Source organism: Astyanax mexicanus, chromosome 7, assembly GCF_023375975.1.
Source record: "Astyanax mexicanus isolate ESR-SI-001 chromosome 7, AstMex3_surface, whole genome shotgun sequence".
Taxonomy (NCBI): domain Eukaryota; kingdom Metazoa; phylum Chordata; class Actinopteri; order Characiformes; family Acestrorhamphidae; genus Astyanax; species Astyanax mexicanus.
The window spans coordinates 40,179,925-40,202,712 of record NC_064414.1 but is presented as its reverse complement, the minus strand read 5'-3'; the positions used below and the strand labels follow the sequence as shown (position 1 = coordinate 40,202,712).

At 40.4% G+C, this 22,788-nt stretch overlaps 1 long non-coding RNA gene across 1 annotated transcript in view; it reads right to left on the bottom strand.

The window, feature by feature from the left end:
- The window catches only part of LOC125803032 (uncharacterized), a 32,183-nt gene that overhangs the window by 7,812 nt on the left and 1,583 nt on the right, over window positions 1-22,788 (bottom strand). Inside the window, exon 2 of the long non-coding RNA XR_007440096.1 lies at window positions 12,625-12,707. This is a non-coding gene — a long non-coding RNA (uncharacterized LOC125803032). The remainder of the gene's footprint in view (window positions 1-12,624; window positions 12,708-22,788) is intronic.

Below are 22,788 nucleotides of genomic sequence, written 5' to 3'. Positions count from 1 at the left end.
GCCCACACTCATTCACACTGGCAGAGCTTGCACAACAGAATAAAAAGCACAAACTCTTTAAAATGTCTTTCTGTTTGGTGTATGTAGAAATACCTTACAGCTGATTAAACATACATCTTAAAGTTAAACACCTTTTGTCTGTTGGTAATCATTTCCTGTCCCTTCCAATACACAGTATAATGAAAACTAAAGTCAGTTATAGTGAATAAACCTGCCACACACATCACACTCAATTCATTATCTCCATTCAGTTTAGATACAGCTTGGTTTAACCTTATTCGAAAATGTTAAGGTGCAAATAGGAGTTTAGAAGGAAACAGACAAGGCCCATCACATCTGATTCATCAGTGTGGATCCAATACGACAAGACAATATAACTTGCAGTCTTGATTGTTAACTCTTAGCTGTTACATGATTTTGCAAGTGGATTTTGGTCAGGACTGAGTTTGGGTTCATATATAGCCTACATATTTTTGGAGACCTGTTGTTTATTAAAGAAATGTCTAAAGATTAAATGTATGTATAAATCAGTTTGATGCAGGACCACAAGAACAAAAACATTATTCTCTTTGTTTATTTAGAATAATAGAGTTTAATGAACAGCTATATTATGTCTTCTGTGTCCTGATTAACAACCTGCTGCATTAAATATTTATTTCATCACAAATACCAATATTTTGACTGAGCAGTTTCTAATCAAAACACACTAAATCTATATGCACGTATAATATAAACCTGTGGCAATTAGCCTTGATTTTTGTGCCATAAATGTAGAATAATGTACAAATAACATATTGTCACTTCCACATAAGAACCTTATATCTTGTAAATGCCAACTTTATAGAAAAGGAGAAGTCATCTTAATTTTCAGTGAAAGTGAATGTAAAATATATATATATTTAAATCGATTTTTGACCATTTATCATGATTTTTTCTTTTCCAAACGGACTGATTCAAATTATGTCAGCATGTGAACAATGGCAAATATTGATTGCAAGTTATATATGAGCATGCCTCCAAACACAACCACTCACACGCAGTTCTCCACAGTCACAACTTAAAAAATATTGTGCCTAAAATATAAGGAAAACGTTTGACTGATATAGTATACAGCATCTGCAGATTTACAAAGACTGAGAGCTTATTCTAACTCTGTAACCACATATGTGTAAGTGTGTGTGTGTGTGTGTGTGTAAGAGAGAGAGAGATGAAGAGAGAGGGCAGGGTGGCATGCTTCATTACTGAGGAAATACAACTCTAACTTCTTGATAGGAATCCACTCAGGTGTAATATTATAAGATTCTTTCATAACACATTTATGAAGGACATATTTAATCATGTAATCGATCTAGTCATAAAACGTGTTCCATTTCACTTCTGATTTGCAGGTTTTAGGAGCTGTCGGCATAACCATTAAAAATGCCGCTTTCAGAGTCATCAAAGGAAGCAGAGGCAAACAGAGGAAGTAAGCAGGTGAGAATTTGCTTTGATAATGTGACCGTTGGGTGAACTTTTATTTGATGATTTTTGGATGTTGTCAAGAGGGTGTGTTATTTTTCCTCCCCAAGTAGTGTGGGAAGATGAAGCAGGGTCTGCCTGCCTGACATGCAGCTCTGGATAATTATGTTGGCTTGCCACACTCCTCCTACAGCTTTCAAGTCAGAACTACCACACTTGGCATGAAGCTGCAGGGCATGGTCTATAATACATGCACCTCTCTCTCGCTTTTTTCTAACAGGCTTTCATTCAATTTATCTTTCAGCAATTTCATGACGTTGATGTTTACATGAATCGATTTGGATTTTCTGCTGAGATCACATTTAGCTAGCTTGACGATTCACAACCACAAATGTAAGTGACCTGTATCTGTCTGTAATAAGAACAATAAATCTGTACCTGAAACCGCACACATGCACACATTGATGCATTTATGCACATCAACATTCAGACTCCCTGCAGGAAACTGACTCCCCTTAATGCAGTGGTTCTCAATCCTGGTCCTGAAGCAGTCCTTTAAAGTTGCAGAAAGGACATGTTAATGAGTGGATTAGTTGAATCAGGTGTGTTGATAGAATGAAAAGCAATAAATGTGCATGGCAAAGGGACTTAAAGACCAGGTGTGAGAAACATTGGCTTAAGCAATAACAACAGGATTTGTAAGCACAATCTGTACTGCTAATACTGCTTGCTGTGTGATGCCCTTGCACATGCAGTGAAGTTAAAATTTGGCACAACACTGGTGCTGGCTAATACCAACGAATCCAAGCACATGTATACCGAAAAAATTACATGAAATGTTTGTCACATATGAATGCTATGTTCATACTATGAGCAATCGGCTTTGTTTCTAAACAAATTTTGATTAACCGCATTGTTATTTGCAAGGGATCAGATCAGATTTACATTTCAGATGGACATCACAAGTGTGTCTGCATAGGTTGATGGTATCAATGTAGGCATCCCCACATTTGTGTCACTGATTTAAAAGGACAGCATATCTAGATTAAGATGCATGTGCACAGATTTCATTGTAATTGCATTGTGGTTTGGATCATTATTGTGGTTTAGATCGATTTGCAGATGTTTTTCTAATTGTTCAAAAAAATCTTAATTTCCATTTTAAGGCTCTCAGTAAAAGCCTAGCCAAACTCTCAACCACTTGCCTTCAAACAGGAAATTATGTGATGTCATATCTGGTCATTTTATCATAAACCTGCCCATAAACCCCCCAAACAAACATAATGTCCAAAATTACTGCAAGAGCACAGCGACGACTCATCCAAGAGGTCACAAAAGACCCCACAACAACATCCAAAGAACTGCAGGCCACACTTGTCTCAGTTAAGGTCAGTGTTCATGCCTCCACCATCAGAAAGAGACCGAGCAAAAATGGCCTACATGGCAGAGCTCCTAGACGAAAACCACTGCTGAGCAAAAAGAACATTAAAGTTAATTTCTATTTTTCCAGAACACATCTAGATGATCCCCAAGACTTTTAGGAAAACATTCTGTGCACCGATGAGACAAAAGTTGAACTCTTTGGAAGGTGTGTGTCCCAGTACATCTTGAGTAAAAGAAACACTGCATTCCAGAAAAAGAACTTGTTATACCAACAGTAAAGCTGTTTTGCTGCTTCAGGGCCTGAAAGACTTGCTGTGATAAATGGAACTATGAATTCTGCTTTCTACCAAAAGATCCTGAAGGAGAATGTCCGACCATCTGTTCGTGACCTTAAGCTGAAATGAACTTGGGTTCTGCAGCAGGACACTGATCCAAAACACACCAGCAATCCACCTCTGAATGGCTGAAGAAAAACAAAATGAAGAATTTGGAGTGGCCTAGTCAAAGTCCTGACCTGAATCTGTTTGAGATGCTGTGGCATGACCTTAAAAAGGCTGTTCATTCTCGAAAACCCTCCAATGTGGCTGATTTAAAACAATTCTGCAAAGATGAGTGGAGCCAAAATTCCTCCACAACGCTGTAAAAGACTCATTGCAAGTTATCGCAAACGCTTCGTTGCAGTTGTTGCTGCTAAGGGTGGCCTGACCAGCTATTAGGTTAAGCGGGCAATCACTTTTTCACACAGGGCCATGTAGGTTTTGATTTTTTTCTCCCTTAATAATAAACACCTTCATTTAAAAATAGCATTTTGTGTTAACCTGTACTGTCTTTGACTAATATTTAAAATGGTTTGTTGTTCTGAAACATTTAAGTGTGACAAACATGCCAAAATATCAGGAAATCAGGAAGGGGCAAACACTTTTTTACACCACTGTATATCTTTAATGTCTGTTTATAGTAGCAAAAAGCAGCTCTGTCACAGTGCTGTATACATGCACTATACAAATACTGTGACTGGGAGTGGAATGAATAATCTTAGATTTCTTATGGGAGGTGAAAGGAATATTGAACTGAACCTTTGCAGCACCTAACAATTACTTGACTCCCATTGTATAATTTATTTTCTGTATGTGCTCTGTGACTCAGCAGTAGGGGGTCCAGGAACAAAAGAAGAAGAAGAGCTGTAGACGAAACCACTAGAGAGGAGAAAACACTCCTGAGAGATGACAACTAAAATAAATACCCAATTAAAATGTTGTAATGCCAGTATTATACACCACAATCCTGACAGCCTCTCACAATGAACCGGTCATTACTGAGAATATTCTTGTCCTAAGGTTGCAAATATTAAAAAAGGTTCAAGGTAAACTGTGTGGTAGCTCAAAGCAAGTGTTGAAACTGGAGTAATCTACAGGGCCATGACAATGTTTAAAAATGCTAAATCTGTCAAAATACAAAACAAGGACTGGAGTAAAGCATTAAGTGATACATATTACAATATATTAATCACATACATCTCATATTAGGCAGTCTACCAGGTATTTTTATCATGGCAGTATTCAGATTAAATTGCTCACTTTCCAGGTCTGAGATTGTTAAAATGTGATCTGATACAAAAAAAATAAATAATCTGTTCAAAAATGTAAAATAATCTCAGGGATTACAATTTTAAGAAATATAATCTGATTACTATTACGAATTACTTTTGAATTACTTATCTTATATCATATCTCTATATAAATATTTAGAAAATGTATATAATATTTTATGTACTGTATAAAACACAGTACATAAATGAACACAAAACCATTCAGTGTCTTCATACCAAAAATCCTCATATCTAGATAAAACTAATCACCTGAGTATTATATTATATTAACCATCACTGCTGTCTCTAAACAGAAGTGTGAAACCAAAACTAAAGGGACCAAAAAATATATTAAATTGGCCCAGACTTTGAGGTGTAAAAACACCCATATTCTTCTCAGCTATTCCAAAAAGGCTCCAGATTACAATAAGAATCATCTGGATGCTTAATAAGGCTCCACACAGAAATGTATGTGTGTCTGACTCATCCTGTTCAGTCCATTCCACTGTGATTAAAAGTGAAAACTTCCATCTGAGAAAACCCTTTTTATGTCTATTTACGTTTTAAAGAGAATGGAGGTAATTAACAAATGTTAATTTTTGGATCTTAAGCTCGTTTTAGAATCAGTTACTTGGCATTCTTTTTGAAGTCCTCCGTCACATTTTTAGAGATGTGATACAGATAATATCTGTTCAAAGTAGAATCGTACAAAAATAGCACTGTATCCTTAGGGAACGTATTTTTAGCAATACAGGGCAGAAGCGAGCAACACAGAAAAAAAATCAGTTGCACGTCTCTTTAGTCACACATAAAACTCTTATAATACTTCAGAAAAGATTGAGTCAGTCTACTGAAGGCATGTTTTAAGGTGTAAGATTTTGAGTCAGACAACTTAAAACCAGAATTGATCTGGAGGATCTCTGCCTACATACAGCATCTTCATGCTAGACTCCTTTTATAAAGTGTGATGTTTTGTATGAGAGGTTTAGGCACTGTGATAAAACTTCTGAAGGTTTTAGGATTGTAGAAAACAAAAAAAAGAAGAGGAAAACAAGATCAGAAAAAATGCAAGAACACACAGAGCATGATGATTAAACAGGTGATCAATCAAATTATTCATCTTTATCTCCCAAAAAAAAGCTAATCAAATCTTCATTAACCTATTATTCATCATCTTCCCAATGTCTAACAGCATCCCAGATCTGTATGATTTTAATATATATATATATATTTTTAATCCTTAATATTGAAATTTGTATCAGTACCTTTGTATCAGACCTGCAGAGTAACAGTGTCTCTTCCTGTAAAATGGTTCAGCACAGAGATGCTGCCACGGATTCCTTTTTTAACAACTGCCTGAATGCTGGTTAGATAGCTGTTCATATTCACCAGTCTAAGCCTTATTTCAACGGGATTCGTTTTATCTGAGGTGGTGGAGTACTGTACTTGAACAACAGGAATCTGTATAATTTAAGACTGATTTGCACGGGATAAGAAATCTCAGCATAAATGACTGAGAAGGGAGTGGCTACTTAATTTACCGACTGCCACCACCTTCAAAAAAATGTAAGGGTAACCAAGGTTGCAACCCACTTACAATAATAATAATTAAATTTACAAAAGGTAAATGTTGCCAGAATATGACTGACGGGGCACATTGGTTGGGACTAAAATCAAGAAGAAACTCTGTTAATAATAACATTATCCTACCTTTCCAGGTTACTAATGCTGCGATCATGTGCTAGTCAGAAGTTTCTACTTGTGAAATTAAAATTACGAGCATGTCATCATATTATTTGTTGTCTGAGCAACATGAAAAATTGCAGATACAAGGTTTGTTTTTACCTGATTCTTTGAGAAACAGCACAGTATTTGAATTCTATAGATAAAACAACAAACAGTCTTGTTTTAAATCAAGTTATGAGCAGCTGCACTATTAAGAATTATATACCATCCAATACTGTCTTCTTTGAAGTCATGTTAAAAGCGAAAAAATGTCACATGAACTCAGAAAAAAAGAGTATTAGATTGAACAAGTTTCCCACTAGAAAATAAGACTCGAAGAAGTGTTAACGTGCCAAGTCTGAGTCAGGATGATGCTTCATTCTTGTATCACATGAACGCAGTATTATCCCATGCAAATAGAGTTTAAGTGACATTTTATAGAGGAAACAAAGACACAGGACATGATTGGTTTACTTCTCTGTCTGTTCTTGATCATGTTGTTGGTTAAATATGATGTTAGGTATTTGTTAGATATTTACCTCTGCTTGTGAAATTCAAGCCAAACATTTTAATGAAATTATTTTTATTACATTACATTTAGTATCATTCAATTAAATAGAAAATGATTCTTATAATTAGAAAAAAGGGGTAGAAGTTAATAAAAGTAAAACTTTTGCCTCTATTTTAGAACAGCTGAAGTGGTCTGCTTTGAGCAAGGCCCTTCACTGTCTCTCCCCTCAGGCTGAGCCTGTTAAAAAAATCCTTTTGCTTTTCCACCCAAAATAAATGCATTCTCAATGTGCAGCCAAGAACTTGTTACCGAAAAAAGCCTCAAACAAAAGACACAACATGTGAACTGGCTGGCCCTACTTAAGGACAAAGCCTGTGGGTGAAATCTCATACTGACATACTGAGTGGTGCATTTTTTATAGCTTCCAAATGCCCCATGAGATAGAAATGCCCCACATGATCTACTTATCTCCACACTTTCAATGAGATAAGTAATTCACTGCATATTTTTCATGAAGTGAAAGGATATTTAAAGTCCATGAGATGCTCTGACTGTCATGATGTTAGATGTGCCTCTGCTGACCCAATTAAATAGTCAATCAAAACACCAGGGAGTGTGCAAGATGCTTGAATGTGATGTGGGGAGAGTTATCATGCTTCCTCAGTGGGATTTAAACAAGCAGTGGGTATCAAAAGGTGCTCACAATGACTAGGTCTGAGCTCACACAGCAAGTGTGAGAGACAAAATGAGCATTCGCCTGCAAGCCAGGTCTACCCAGCTGGATGCTAATTGTAGCCACCTGACTTCATACAGCAAGATATGAAGGGAAAGGGAAAGATTGTCCTTGTATGATCGAGCTACAACAAAAGACTGGGGTGTGATGATTTTTTTTCCTTACTAAAGGGCCTATTTAGGCCTTTTACGATTACCTCCCATAGCTGAGTTGATTTGGTTGGTTGTTTGATGTGGTTAATTCTTGCAGCTGGATGACCTGATTTATTCAGACACTCCTTTTGTTAATCCACCCTGCTGTAGTCGAACAAATATACGAAATGACAAAAAATAATGCACAAACAACAAGAAAAAACATTCCAGGGAAGGCCTTGTTGTTAGAGATCAAGCCTTATCCTGCTGAAAAATGAAAGCTGAAAGCCCTGCCATGACACATAGGGCTGAAAAATGTCCTGCAAATCTCACTGAGCTGTTACGGTCCCTTGTTTCACTACTAGGGCTAACCGACTGTTGTATGTGATGGTTCCCCAGATTATCACACCAACAGCTAGGACAGTGTGTCCAAGCAGGACCTGGATTTAAGATTTAAGATTAGGATATACCACTGTAAATTAAGGTGGCGGTGGCTGGTCGATGGACAACCTATAGTTTTATCTTTTTTGTAAGCTTTTAAGTTTTGTTTCATGGCAAATCCAGGTTTCTAATCTCAAGTTTTGTCAAAAAGAGTATGCACTGTAAATTTAAGTTTTAAACACATCTTGGGATGTCCATTGTTCCAACCAGTTGAAGGCTTTTAAAGAATTAAAAGAAAATGGTGTCCACACAGTGCATATCCTTAAGATACAGTATATGCAGTGGAGGGCAGGTAGAAGCTGGTTTAAAGCTGGTTTATGCATTTACAGCCACAATTCAAATTCAGAGTCAGAAAACCTTAACAATAATTCCTCACTTTCAGCCCAACAGCTCATTTGACAGTTAATGCATTAGGACGAAGTAGAGTCGTGACTACCATGAGAGGGAAAGCTGATGGGGTACAGGAGTTTATCATGCTCATCAGAGCCAGAGCACACTCCTGTCTCACTGATCATTACACTTCAGACGGCACATGGACTCCTGCTGCTGCAAAACGGCCGGCACTGCAGAAGAGTGAAAACAGCTATAGGAAGACATATGGAGGGGGTAACTGCGGCATACTTCAAAAATAAATGTAGAGGCTGCAAAAAATGTGCTGAACTACGCAAAGTTTCTTTGAGAAACGGGACGTTCTAGATGGAAGGACTTCACAAGCTGAGTGAGCAAAGTGCTTCTGAAGTTGTAGAAAAAGAGTTAATAGATACAGAGACTTAAAGTTGTGTAAATGTGCTTCAGTGGAGCTCAAGCTAATAATTGGTTGTTTTTATTTGTTACAGGAACATAAAGTTACAGGTAGAGAACTTCACATCTGTGTTTCTCAATCCTGGTCCTGGGTGCACTGAGTCCTGCACACTTTTGTGCTATCATTGCTTCCAAAACAACTGACTAAATTAATCAGCTCAATAACAACACTTTTTCAGTTTTAGGGGGTGTATTAAAGCAGATAATCCACTAAAATGTGACAGAACATTACAGGCATTGGAAAACACGTATGCAAATATACATATGCAGCATTCCATTTTAACTTGGATATTATAATTTCCTAGTTCCAAGTAGGAAATTTTAACTGAAATCCAAGATGGCTGCACTGCACACCAACAGCAGTAAAAGCAGTAGCATTATGCAGTTTATTAGAACTTATTTCTATTTTTGTGTAACTGAACCAGTCATAGGCACAACACTGTCCAAAGTCTAACTATTGACTTGTTTTAATGGTGTTTGGTTGGACAAAATACTGAATAATACATAATTATCAACTGGTATTGCTAACAATGCTAACCAAGTTGAATGCTAACAGTGATAACCTGAGACATAAAAGAAGGAAAATATGGAAATAAGGAAAAACTGGAGTTTCCAAACAACCCTATACAATAACTATCAAATGAGCTGCAATAAACTGCAAAGTCTTTAGTTAACTGAAATGTTCCAAAATGATGTACAATTATCACACAGCAGTTTCAATTGAAAGGTAAATATAGACAAGAGTTTGGCCTAATCCCTGTCAGAGAAACTGACCCATAAAGTTTATAATATGTGAGTACCATATAACCTGTAGTCGAGGACTGTTTTTTTGTCAGATTCATTCACTCAGTGAGAATGGTGCTCTAGTTTTTAACATTAAGTCTGTTCCCATGTTTCTGAACTACAGATATGCTGCTGATTTGGACTGTGGCTCTATATTAAGGAAATGCTGTAAAAATAAGGATGGTTCACTCTAACAACATTCTACTGCCTGTGGCACCAATCTGTTAAACAGTGTGAGAGAGATTTTTATGCGTATTTAAATATAGTTTGTACAGCATGGTAGTGAATAATTAATAGCTTGTCGCAGCTGATCAATAATTGATTTAATCTCACACATTTAAAATCTCAGGAATGAGGCAGAATTGTGTACAGGGAAAATCAGCAACAGAGAGCAGTAAGAGAGACTGAAAGATAAGAGAGATTGGGATAGAGAAATGTATAGGGGGAGGGGGAATTATGCAAAAGACTATGGTGCTCTAACGGCTTTTGATGATTTTTTAATGGGAGGTTATTTGTGTTTATACTTAAAAAAAACCCTAGACTTTCAATCTCTCATGTTCAGAACTCATCAATAAGAACTAAAATAATAATAAAGTAATAACAATTAAAAAGCAAGGCAGAAATATGGATTAAATTACAAATTAAATATTAATACATGCTATAGACATACCGGTAATTTGAAAGAAAAATGTACTGTCTATGCCAATGTTGATCATGTTCGTTTCATGATTGTTTTTTTTACATTTATTTGTAGCTCTGAGAGCCAAAACCTCTGACACAAATGTTGCACATTACCCACTTTTATATTGGAACCATACCACTGAGACTGAATGAGTTAATGTGATTAACTTCTCCAATTAATTACAAGAATTCCCCTTAAATTTTTCTCTGCATCATTGCAGCTTCTGAATAGAGTAATTAAACAATTTCTCTGCAATGTTCCTCTGAGACTCTTACTATTACTAGACCTATTAACCAAACTCCATCTATAGACATTTAATGTCTACCGAATTCATTGCTTCAAATATAGCTTGTGGGGTGGCTATCACAGTACACTGTCACAGATGCGAATTAGATTAGCACAATGACATTGAGCTAAAGTGTTTATCTTTGAAAGAAAGAAAGATACAGGGTGTGATAAAACTGACTTCATCTTATAGAGTCTTATGGTGATGAAGATTACAGTATTCCATTTATCTGCATTCCTTATCTAGGAGTGTAAATGAAGAAAGCCTGGAATGGCTAACATGATTTCATGGTTAAAGGCTGTGGTCTAAAGTTTCTCAACCCTGCTCCCACTGCCCAGCACATTTTTAGGGGTTCTCTGTTCCCAATACACCTGATCCAACTAACCAGCTGATTAAAAAGATATTGGGTTACAGTGTTTGAATATTTTCCTTTTTTAATCCTGAAAGTTAAGACGCATGAAGTGACCAGGTGTAAATGGAGTCATTGGGTTACAAGAGCGCATGACATCATTGTCCATGGCAATTTAAAAAAGAACTCTGCAAACATGTGTAAACAAAGGTGAAACATCTAATTTCATAGGTTTTGTAGTACTTGAGAATGCTCACCAAACAATGGATGGTCAAAAGCATTTTAAGATAAGTAATCAATCTAAATATTCTGAGCATTTATGATTACATGGAAAATCTAGGCCAGCTATCATTGTAATTTTTCAAATGTATTCATTGTCTCTATTCTCTGACATCTTTCTCAAATCAAATTCAGTTTCAGACACTTTTGAGGGTTTTTTAAGGCACTAAATTGGCCTACCTCATTTTGCATACAGGATCTTTTCCCGATTCACATGCTGTTAAGCTGTTAAGATCCTCTGATCAATACCATAAAGTCCCTCTCTGTTGAAGTAAAAGCTAGAGGGGGATTGGGTTCTCTCGCTGACAGCTCCTAAGCTTTGAAATGATCTCCCTATCGAGATCTGACAGGCACTAACTGTCTAAATGTCCTTCATGTAAAAGCTTTAAACAGATCTGCACTGTTTGTCTTTTAGGCCTCCATTTTGTGTTATACGTTTTGCTGTTATATTACTTTGCTTATCCTGCCCTATTTTCTCTTTTTTACTTTCACTTTGAATATTTTGTGTAAAGCACTTTTGTAAAGTGCTATAGAAATAAACTGTTTTGTGTGTAGTGTGTTTCTGTAGATGCAGGTCCAAGATTAGTCACCAGTGAAGCTCTCGCAAACAAGAAGGCTGGAAAAGAGTGTGTGGGTAAGAGTGTGAGGAAACAATGTGTTCCAATGCCTTGGCTGCAGTTGAGGTAGGAATTTCCTATGAAGAAACCTTCTCAGTATTCTGTTGCTTACTCATTTCAAACAGCCTAACAAGGCTTCACATGGTGACCTGGCAGTGTCAAACTGCCTTGTTTGCATTTAAACATTTTCAAGGAAAAGTATTCAGTGTCTTTAGTGGCCTTATCTTACACCCTGTGCAAGGCATGTGGTGATGCTCATTGCTACCTTACACCCTGCAAACATACTATTTTTACTATTTAAGTGGTCAGGAAATGCAGTCTACCTCAGCTGCTGCCTAGGCTTTAAGATGCCGCAGGAGATACACATTTAGGACTCTTCCCCTTTGAAGACTTGTTAAACCCTGAAGCCATTTCATCCACTGACTGGCATTAACTCATACTGGTTCATTCATCTATATAGTGTCTGGTGTTTGCTCTGACAGACAGTCTGGGGAGAACACCCACTCTCAATATATTAAGGTGAAAATGTATATAACCCAGAGCAGAGACATGGTACTGACTACAGAATAATGAAGTAAAAAAACCCCTTCTTTATCCATTAAATAAAAAAAAGAGTTCCTGGATTTATGTCATTCTTCTGTATCAGCCCTGGCTATGTAATGCACAGTGTAAAAGGGGGACCACGGCAGATTTTGATTTGAACTGTCTGAGTTTTGGATTGATGTAAAATGTTGCTTTTCTTCATGTGAACTTTACTTTTACTTTGCTTCCCTCAATAAAGTATTTCCTTTGGCTGACAGACTTTACAGCGTAGTTTCTTGTGGGCATAGATTCCCTTCAAAAAACATAGAAATTACCTCAACATCACGACCTCCAGCTGTCACATCACTAAACACTGCAGTCACAAAACCCAGCGGAGCACAGAATTGAATAAACGGCACTGTAAACAGAAAAAATACAAGCCAAAGAAGCATGGCTGAGTAAACATGATGTAGCCCAGGGTTAAATCCCTAACCCTAGTCTAACCTTGTGCAATTTAAACATTTATTGAAATATATTTTGTTGGAGGGGTGTTCTAGCGGGTGGGACTTTTGGGCAGGCGGGGCGTAGCTGGCTGACTCATTTGTTGTGATAGGGTAAAGTGAAGTGTATGTCACAGTATCTGGCTTTACTGCCAGAGCTCTGAAGGGTTATTGGTGGGGAGATCCTCTGTCGGGCGTTTCCTCCTATCGGGGTAGTCCTGTGGTTCGGGGGAGGGACAAGCAGCCTCACACACAGACAGAGAAGCGCGGGCTCAGGACAGAGAGCGGGAAAAAAAGGAGAAGCAGAGGGAAAGAGACGAAGGAGAGGAGTTTATGCGGCTTGCAGACTCCACAGTTCTCCGAGTCTGATATATTTTCAGTTCTGTTACTGTTTAAATTAGAGAAAACTGCTACTAGTCAAGTTTAAGGAGCAGTAGAGCCACTCAGCTCATAGCGTTATAAGGGTGAGTCATTCAGAGAAGTTTTCCCCAGCACCAAGGCTGACCGTATTAGCATTAGCATTAGCTGCTAACCGCAGCACGAGCTCTAACACAGTTTATAATCCAGTGTATTGGACTGTAGTTGGCGCGTTTACCGTGTGGAACAACCTACGTGGGAAGAACCGCTAGCTGATAGCGTCCTGGGTTACCGGAACACTCAGGGTTCCTCAGTCTAGCCTCCGAGGGACGTGAATGCTGCCCGATAGCGCTCCGAGTTACCGGATTGCTCGGAGTTCCTCGGGTGGGCCACCATTACACGCTCTGCAGTTTTCCACCAAGAGATGCTGACGGACAAGTTTGCAAGCACACCACACCAAGGTACTGACTGAAGTATTTCTTCAGTAGAAGATAAGAGATCCACACACGCACAGGCCTGCACCTTTTATTATTTTATTCTTTTGTTTTGCCGGCTTTAAAAAAGTGTATATAAAGGGTATCTAAAGAGTGACCGGTCACCGTAATATAGTACAGACAGAGCTAAATGCTCATAAGGGAACTCAGCTATTATAGAGTTGAGTTTTATATTAGAGTTCACATTTAAGTGAGCTTTCACTGGGTGTTCACCAGGTTTAAAGAAGTTTATTCACAGTTGTTTAAGGGAAAACGACTTATTTTGTTTAAATCTGTTCATTTTCAATTGCATTTGGTTTACTTAGTTTAAATATTATTAAATTAATCATTAAGAGCTCTTTCTACAAATTCTATAGCTGATCTATTCTATAAGCTAAGTGTATCTGATCTATTATATACGCTAAGGTTCTCTAAGCTAAACTACATTGTAATAGAGTGTATATCACTTGGGTTATTTAAATTTGCTATTGGGAGTCAGTGGTTTATTATAGACTATTGAAAATCCCGAAGATTTATTCATTTTATTTTTATATTTGACACTGTGTTGATGTTTTTTCATTGCCCTGAGTTTTATATTTTTTATAATACAATCACTTTCTAAAACTGTGTCTGTGTCCACTCTATGTGTATATGGTTGGTACGGTAGTAAAGTTAGATCGGGTAAGGTTAAGCTAACTATAAACAATTGGAGCGTAACAGGTGAGAACCACACCCACGAACTCAGAATAAAAAAAAACACCACCCCCTCTGTGGTAAAAGAGGGCTACATAAATTGGAGGCACCGCTGGGATTTCTAACTATATTGTATATACCATTGTATACCCCACCATAGCTATTCTTATTGTTAACCTAATAAGTAAGTCATAGTAAATTTCGCTGTGTATTATTTGCCTTCCATATATTCAGTGAGTGGACTATTTAAATAATTTTTTTTTTTTTTGGAAACACTGATATTCTACGTTTATTTTAGTATTCTAAGTGATGCTGAAATGTCGCTGCTGCAGAATTGGTGTAAGGGAGAGGGTGTAGATCCAAGCCATGCTTTAGTAGTGAGTCAGATACCTGAAGATACTGAGACAGGAGATATTGAGAAAGCTCTGGAACACATTAAAGCTCTCGGGAGGGTGCGTGTACGGGGGCGCTTATTTGAGCCACAGACCCAAAGTCTTGTTGTGCTATGTGAGTGCAAAGGTAAGGTCAGTGCAGAGTATGTACCTCGTGAGTTAACTCATGTAGAGGGGGGTAGGCCGTGGGCACTTATTGGGCCTGATGATATCACCCCTGTAGAAATGGCGACCAAAGACACCCCCCCTGCCGCTCCAGAACCAGTACCAAGCCCTTTAGAAGACCACCCGTACTCCGAACCTGCTCAGCAAGCTACTCCGTCGTCCATTCCCATGGATACCTTTTTCAAGGTAGTTGAAACTCTCATCGAAAAGTCTGCAAAACCCTCATATGACAACCATGCGTTCAGACGGCTTAGACCCTTCTCAGGCATTGTCCCTACTCCAGCTGGTGAAGAGAGCCTTGATGTCTGGTTGGAACAAGCCCGATTGATGGTAGATGAAGTTGAGCTCCCAGCTCGTGAGAAACGAAAGAGAATAGTGGAGAGTTTAAAGGGTCCAGCATTTGATATAGCCCAAGCTGTTCGGGCTAATGATCCTGATGCTACCCCTGATGACTACATAGCAGCTCTGGAGAAAGTTTTTGGCTCCACAGAGTCTGGAGAAGACATGTACATAGCTTTCAGATCTATGCGACAGCACTTTGGAGAGAAACTGTCAGATTTCTTGAGACGAATTGAGCGAGCTTTGACCAAAGTTGTACAGAAAGGAGGACTTCTACCAACTCAGCGAGATGGGGCTCGTATAGAACAACTGCTAAGAGGGGCCACTGAGTCTGAACTGATGCTGGTGCAGTTACGCATAAGAGAACGCCGTAACCGCCCTCCAAATTTTCTTGAGCTGTTAAATGAAGTACGTGAGGAAGAGGATAGGCTACTGGTGCGACAAAAGAACACAACCGGAACATCCAAAGCTACAGTGCGACAGTTTAGTGCTGCCGAGGATACACTAACAAGCCCCTCTGAAACAGCCAAACTGCGAACTGAGATTGAGCAGCTAAAGACAAAACTCTCTAAGTTGTCCGTGAAAACATTGGATGCTTCACAAGCCCAGGTGGAGGATGAACCAAGGCAGTCTAACAAAACATCCAACCTGAGAGAGAGAAATGTAGTCCAGTGCCTACAGAAACAAGTGTGTGACATGCAACATCAACTCCAGACCATGGCAGTCACCTTTAAAGATACTACCCAAAAAATTCAGAGGAGTAGTCAGAGCCAAGATGCTACAGCAAGATTTCCAAGATCAGCCCACAGAGACGCACAAGACAAGTTTACAGAGAAGAGTCAGAAGGAGACCTTCTTTTGTTACCGTTGTGGGGAAGATGGTCATGTAAGCAGGAGATGTATGGCTGCTGAAGACCCCAGTAAAGTCATCTCTAAGCTGATTAGTGCGTTAAAAAGACAAAGACACACTGAAGCTTCATATGTCAAAGCTGAACTTCCAGTGAGCCAGAGTAATGCTAAGGCCTGTAAAGTCAAGACCAGTACAGTGTACACCCCCAAGCTTCCAAGTCTCCCTGAAGGTCTAGTGGGAAAGTCTTCATTGAGCCAAGTGATCATTGAAGGGCGAAGCTGTACTGCTTTGATGGATAGCGGCTCCACGGTAACCATTATTTTTGAACAATGGTACCTACAACATCTGCAGCATATACCTCTCCAACCCATTTCTAGCCTTGCCATCTGGGGATTAGGAGACTCAAGCTATCCCTACCGAGGTTATGTGGCTGTTAGTATCGAGTTCCTCGAAGACGTAAAGCGTCAGAAGCCCAAGACCATATTAGCACTGGTGTGTCCAGACCCCCCAGGACCCGACCAGGTGCCTGTGATCATTGGTACAAATGCAAGATCTTTTTATCATGGTCCGAGTGAGTCCAAACATAAAGATCCCCCTCGCCAAGCTCAAGTATGGCGTGTTAATACTGTTCCAGAACGCTGCAGAGAATCCTGTCTGAAAAACAGGCCAGTGGATGAATGTTCAGGACATGTCAAGTGGGTAGGTCCAGGCCCGCTGACCATCCCTGCTGGTGAGTCCTGTCATGCTGTTTGTAAAGCAGTGGTTAACCAGGGAGAGAAACCAAGCATTCTGGTCATCGACTCACAAAGTATGCTACCGTCTGGTGTCACATTTCCTCCATGTGTACTGCTTCCTTCTGACTTACAGCAAGAAACTGTGTCGTTATGGATCAAGAATGAGACTGTCAAGGATAGAGCCATTCCAAAGGGTTCTATTATAGCACACATCTACAGAGCTGATGTAGTGACTGAAGTTAAGGCCACAACAAGCACAAAAGGCCAGATCGATCCTAAGCTCTTCTGTTTCGGAGACTCTCCCATCCCTAAGGCATGGAAAGAAAGGTTGGTGTATAGACTAGCTCAAAGGACCAACGTGTTCTCAGTAGACGAGTGGGACGTGGGCCTTGCCAAGGGCGTAGAGCATGAAATCCGCCTCAATGATCCACGACCGTTTAGAGAGAGGTCCCGTAGACTTGCACCTGCAGACCTTGACGATGTCCGCCGCCACCTGCAGGATTTGCTGGCCGCAGGAATTATTAAAGAGTCTCGAAGTCCATATGCTTCAGCTATAGTAGTTGCCAGAAAGAAAAGCGGGAAGATCCGAATGTGTGTTGACTATCGCACGCTAAATTCCCGAACTGTTCCAGATCAGTACACTGTCCCAAGAGTGAATGATGCTCTTGATTGTTTATCCGGCAGTCAGTGGTTCTCTGTCCTCGATCTCAGAAGTGGATACTATCAAATAGAGATGGCTGATCAAGACAAGGAGAAGACCGCTTTCATCTGTCCCCTTGGATTCTACCAATTCGAAAAAATGCCGCAAGGGATCACTGGGGCCCCCGCTACGTTTCAGAGACTGATGGAACGGGTGGTGGGAGACATGAACTTGTTGCAGTGTCTAGTTTACTTAGATGATGTCATAGTTTTTGGACGGACGCTCGCCGAGCATGAAGAACGGTTGTTCAGAGTCCTTGACCGACTTGAAGAGCACGGTCTGAAAGTCTCTATTGATAAGTGTCAATTCTGTCAGACTCAAGTAAAGTATGTGGGACACATTGTCTCTGCTGCTGGGATCGCTACAGACCCTGATAAAATCAATGCTGTCTCACATTGGCCACAACCAACTGACTTGAAGTCTCTGCAGTCCTTTCTTGGATTTTGTGGGTATTACAGGCGATTTATCGCCAACTACTCTGCTATTGTGCGCCCACTGACTGACCTAACAAGAGGTTACCCTCCTACTCAGAAAAGGAAAGCTCTCAAGAAGGAACAGCCATATCTCCGAAAGTCTGAACCCTTTAAGGAGCGATGGACACCAGAGTGCACTCAAGCTTTTGAAAAGATCAAGTGCTGCCTCACTCATGCTCCCGTCCTGGCTTTTGCAGACCCCAACAAGCCTTACATCCTCCATGTTGACGCCAGCTTAGATGGGTTGGGTGCAGTATTGAACCAGCAGTTTCCAGAGGGTCTACGACCTGTAGCTTATGCCAGCAGGAAGCTTAGTAATTCAGAGCGAAACTATCCTGCTCATCAACTCGAGTTCCTGGCTTTAAAGTGGGCAGTGGTGGATAAACTGCATGACTACCTGTATGGTGCACAGTTCACTGTGAGGACAGACAACAACCCGCTCACATATGTCCTAACATCTGCTAAACTGAATGCCACGGGCCATAGGTGGCTAGCAGCTTTGTCCACGTATGACTTTGGGATCCAGTACAGGCCCGGTAGAGAGAATGTGGATGCTGATTTGTTATCCCGAAACGCGGCTGAGGACAAAGGATGGCTGTCTCCACACACTGTTAAGACTGTGTGCAAACAGGTCAACTTTAGTAAGTCCCCACAGATGTCACAATGCATTGAAAGCTTGGGAGCATCTCCTCAAGCTATACCTGAGTGCTACGCTTACCCAACTAAGCTAACTCCTAGTTTGTCAGAACAAGTGAGTTCGAAAGAGTTGAGACTTGCCCAAGAAAATGACCCAGTCATTGGTAAAGTGCGTCAAGCAGTGCTGAGGGGAGAATGGCCCTCTAGCAGTTCCGATGTTGGCCCTGAATTTGCGTTGTTCAGGAGAGAGGAAAAGAAACTCTCTATAGTGGATGGCGTCTTGCATAGAAAGACTAGTAAAGCAGGAGAGGAAACAGGTCTTCAGTTGGTTCTGCCTGAGCAGTACAGAGAGAAAGTTTTGAAGTCTCTCCATGATGAGTCTGGTCATCTAGGCATTGAGAGAACATTAGCGCTGACCCGAGATCGATTCTATTGGTCAAAAATGATGTCATATGTCACCAATTACATCAACAATTGTGGTAGGTGTGTGGTCCGAAAAACTATTCCACACCGAGCATCGCCTCTGCAACAGATCTCCAGTAATGGCCCGTTGGACCTGGTCTGTATTGATTTTCTGTCCTTGGAGCCTGATTCTCAAGGCATCTCTAACATCTTAATTGTGACTGATCATTTTACACGTTATGCCCAGGCTTACCCCACCCGTGACCAGAAGGCCTTGACAGTGGCCAAAGTGTTGGTGGAGAAGTTCTTCGTCCATTACGGGTTACCTGCGCGGATTCATTCCGATCAGGGGCGGGATTTTGAGAGCAAGTTGGTGAAGGAGGTTCTTCAGTTACTTGGAGTGAGAAAGTCACATACCACCATATATCACCCTCAAGGTGACCCACAGCCTGAGCGCTTTAACAGGACCCTCCTCTCCATGCTGGGTACTTTGAAGCCAAGCCAGAAGCGGCAATGGAGCCAAAAAGTTGCACTGCTAGTGCATGCCTACAATTCTACTCGTAACGACGCTACTGGGTATTCTCCATACCTTCTGATGTTTGGACGTGAGGCCCGCCTTCCAATCGACCTCTGTTTTGAGACACCCGTACAGGTGGAAGAAGGTGTTCACCATCAGCAGTATGTTGAGAAGTTACGGAGTAATTTGAAAAGAGCTTACCAGTTGGCTGTAGAGAATTCTGACCGACTGCATCAGAGAAACAAACGTCGGTACGATGCTTGTGTACGCCCTCAAAAGCTTGAGGAGGGAGACCGTGTCCTTATTCGTGCTTTTGGAGAAAGTGGGAAGCTCAAAGACAAGTGGAGCTCTGAACCATATGTAGTGCTGGGAAAGTTACCCAACCTGCCTGTGTATCGCCTGCAGCCTGAAAGAGGGAAAAAGTTGATAAAGACCCTTCACAGAGATCATTTACTGCCTGTGGGGTGCCTGATTCGTTTGCCAGGAGCAGAAGCTGAACAAGACGACAGTCCCCGACAAGCTCCTGCAAGACACACCCGACAGAACAAGATATCCAAGAGAAAGAGTGAACATCCTTTGAGAGAGAGCGGTAGTGATCTGTCAGAGTCTGAGGGTGAGAGGTTCTACTCTAGGCCTACTGACAACTGGAGAAGTGAACTGTCCAAGTTAAAGAGCTTATTTCCAAAGAGAAAAGTTCCGACCAGAGCTGACACCCCTAGTAACCCCAGTGAAGTGGAGGACAGCAGTGAAGCTGAGTCAGCCGAACTTCCTGATGCAGAGTGTGTTGAGATGCAGCAGGAGGATGATGAGGAGGCTGTGGAGAGCTGTTCCGAAGATGTGCTGCCTGAACAGGGGGGAGTGCCTTTGGTCCCTAATGTGGGTGAAATGTCACACCATGCCGGTAGTGATTGTTTCTCAGAAGCAACTTCTCTAAAGAGGTTTCCCTCAGTTGTTAAAGAGAAGCGCACAGTTAAGCCAATAGTTAGGTTGAGCTATGATGAGCTTGGAAAACCTGCAGACCTACCAATAGAGATTGTACACAGAGGCCTTAGGATTGGCATATCACCGTTCAGTGATACGGGTGCCACCGTAGTTCAGCCAGAAGGGCAAGATCTCAGAACAGAGTTCAGACGAGTAGAAACTGCAGTCTGATGAGGACATCCAGACCTTTTAGAAAGGGGGGGATGTAGCCCAGGGTTAAATCCCTAACCCTAGTCTAACCTTGTGCAATTTAAACATTTATTGAAATATATTTTGTTGGAGGGGTGTTCTAGCGGGTGGGACTTTTGGGCAGGCGGGGCGTAGCTGGCTGACTCATTTGTTGTGATAGGGTAAAGTGAAGTGTATGTCACAGTATCTGGCTTTACTGCCAGAGCTCTGAAGGGTTATTGGTGGGGAGATCCTCTGTCGGGCGTTTCCTCCTATCGGGGTAGTCCTGTGGTTCGGGGGAGGGACAAGCAGCCTCACACACAGACAGAGAAGCGCGGGCTCAGGACAGAGAGCGGGAAAAAAGGAGAAGCAGAGGGAAAGAGACGAAGGAGAGGAGTTTATGCGGCTTGCAGACTCCACAGTTCTCCGAGTCTGATATATTTTCAGTTCTGTTACTGTTTAAATTAGAGAAAACTGCTACTAGTCAAGTTTAAGGAGCAGTAGAGCCACTCAGCTCATAGCGTTATAAGGGTGAGTCATTCAGAGAAGTTTTCCCCAGCACCAAGGCTGACCGTATTAGCATTAGCATTAGCTGCTAACCGCAGCACGAGCTCTAACACAGTTTATAATCCAGTGTATTGGACTGTAGTTGGCGCGTTTACCGTGTGGAACAACCTACGTGGGAAGAACCGCTAGCTGATAGCGTCCTGGGTTACCGGAACACTCAGGGTTCCTCAGTCTAGCCTCCGAGGGACGTGAATGCTGCCCGATAGCGCTCCGAGTTACCGGATTGCTCGGAGTTCCTCGGGTGGGCCACCATTACACGCTCTGCAGTTTTCCACCAAGAGATGCTGACGGACAAGTTTGCAAGCACACCACACCAAGGTACTGACTGAAGTATTTCTTCAGTAGAAGATAAGAGATCCACACACGCACAGGCCTGCACCTTTTATTATTTTATTCTTTTGTTTTGCCGGCTTTAAAAAAGTGTATATAAAGGGTATCTAAAGAGTGACCGGTCACCGTAATATAGTACAGACAGAGCTAAATGCTCATAAGGGAACTCAGCTATTATAGAGTTGAGTTTTATATTAGAGTTCACATTTAAGTGAGCTTTCACTGGGTGTTCACCAGGTTTAAAGAAGTTTATTCACAGTTGTTTAAGGGAAAACGACTTATTTTGTTTAAATCTGTTCATTTTCAATTGCATTTGGTTTACTTAGTTTAAATATTATTAAATTAATCATTAAGAGCTCTTTCTACAAATTCTATAGCTGATCTATTCTATAAGCTAAGTGTATCTGATCTATTATATACGCTAAGGTTCTCTAAGCTAAACTACATTGTAATAGAGTGTATATCACTTGGGTTATTTAAATTTGCTATTGGGAGTCAGTGGTTTATTATAGACTATTGAAAATCCCGAAGATTTATTCATTTTATTTTTATATTTGACACTGTGTTGATGTTTTTTCATTGCCCTGAGTTTTATATTTTTTATAATACAATCACTTTCTAAAACTGTGTCTGTGTCCACTCTATGTGTATATGGTTGGTACGGTAGTAAAGTTAGATCGGGTAAGGTTAAGCTAACTATAAACAATTGGAGCGTAACAGGTGAGAACCACACCCACGAACTCAGAATAAAAAAAAACACCACCCCCTCTGTGGTAAAAGAGGGCTACAATGAAATGTGTGGTTAGATGTGACAGCCTCCTGATTTTAGCTCTAAAAACATTACACATAAGAATCACACCATGAATATTCCAACAAAAGCTTCTACAATTTTAAAAGAGATCTTACTGGATCTATTGATGATATGAATGACCTAAATAATGTAGGCCTAACTTATTTTGCTTTTAAAGCTGGCCTTCTGTTTCCTTTTTATATCATAGACCATGTCCTGCTATGTTTTTTAGCACTAAGACAAGCTTATTTTGTATATTTAGATAAAAGATATATTTATCTTTTTAGACAAACATGCTGTAATAAACTTCTCAGTAACTAGACTAACTTAATGATGTTCTCACCCTAGATGTTCTCTGTGCATAACTATTAATTACAACACAATGAGCCAAGAGTCTTTGGAGCTCAAACAATATTTAATGAGCAAGCAAAGC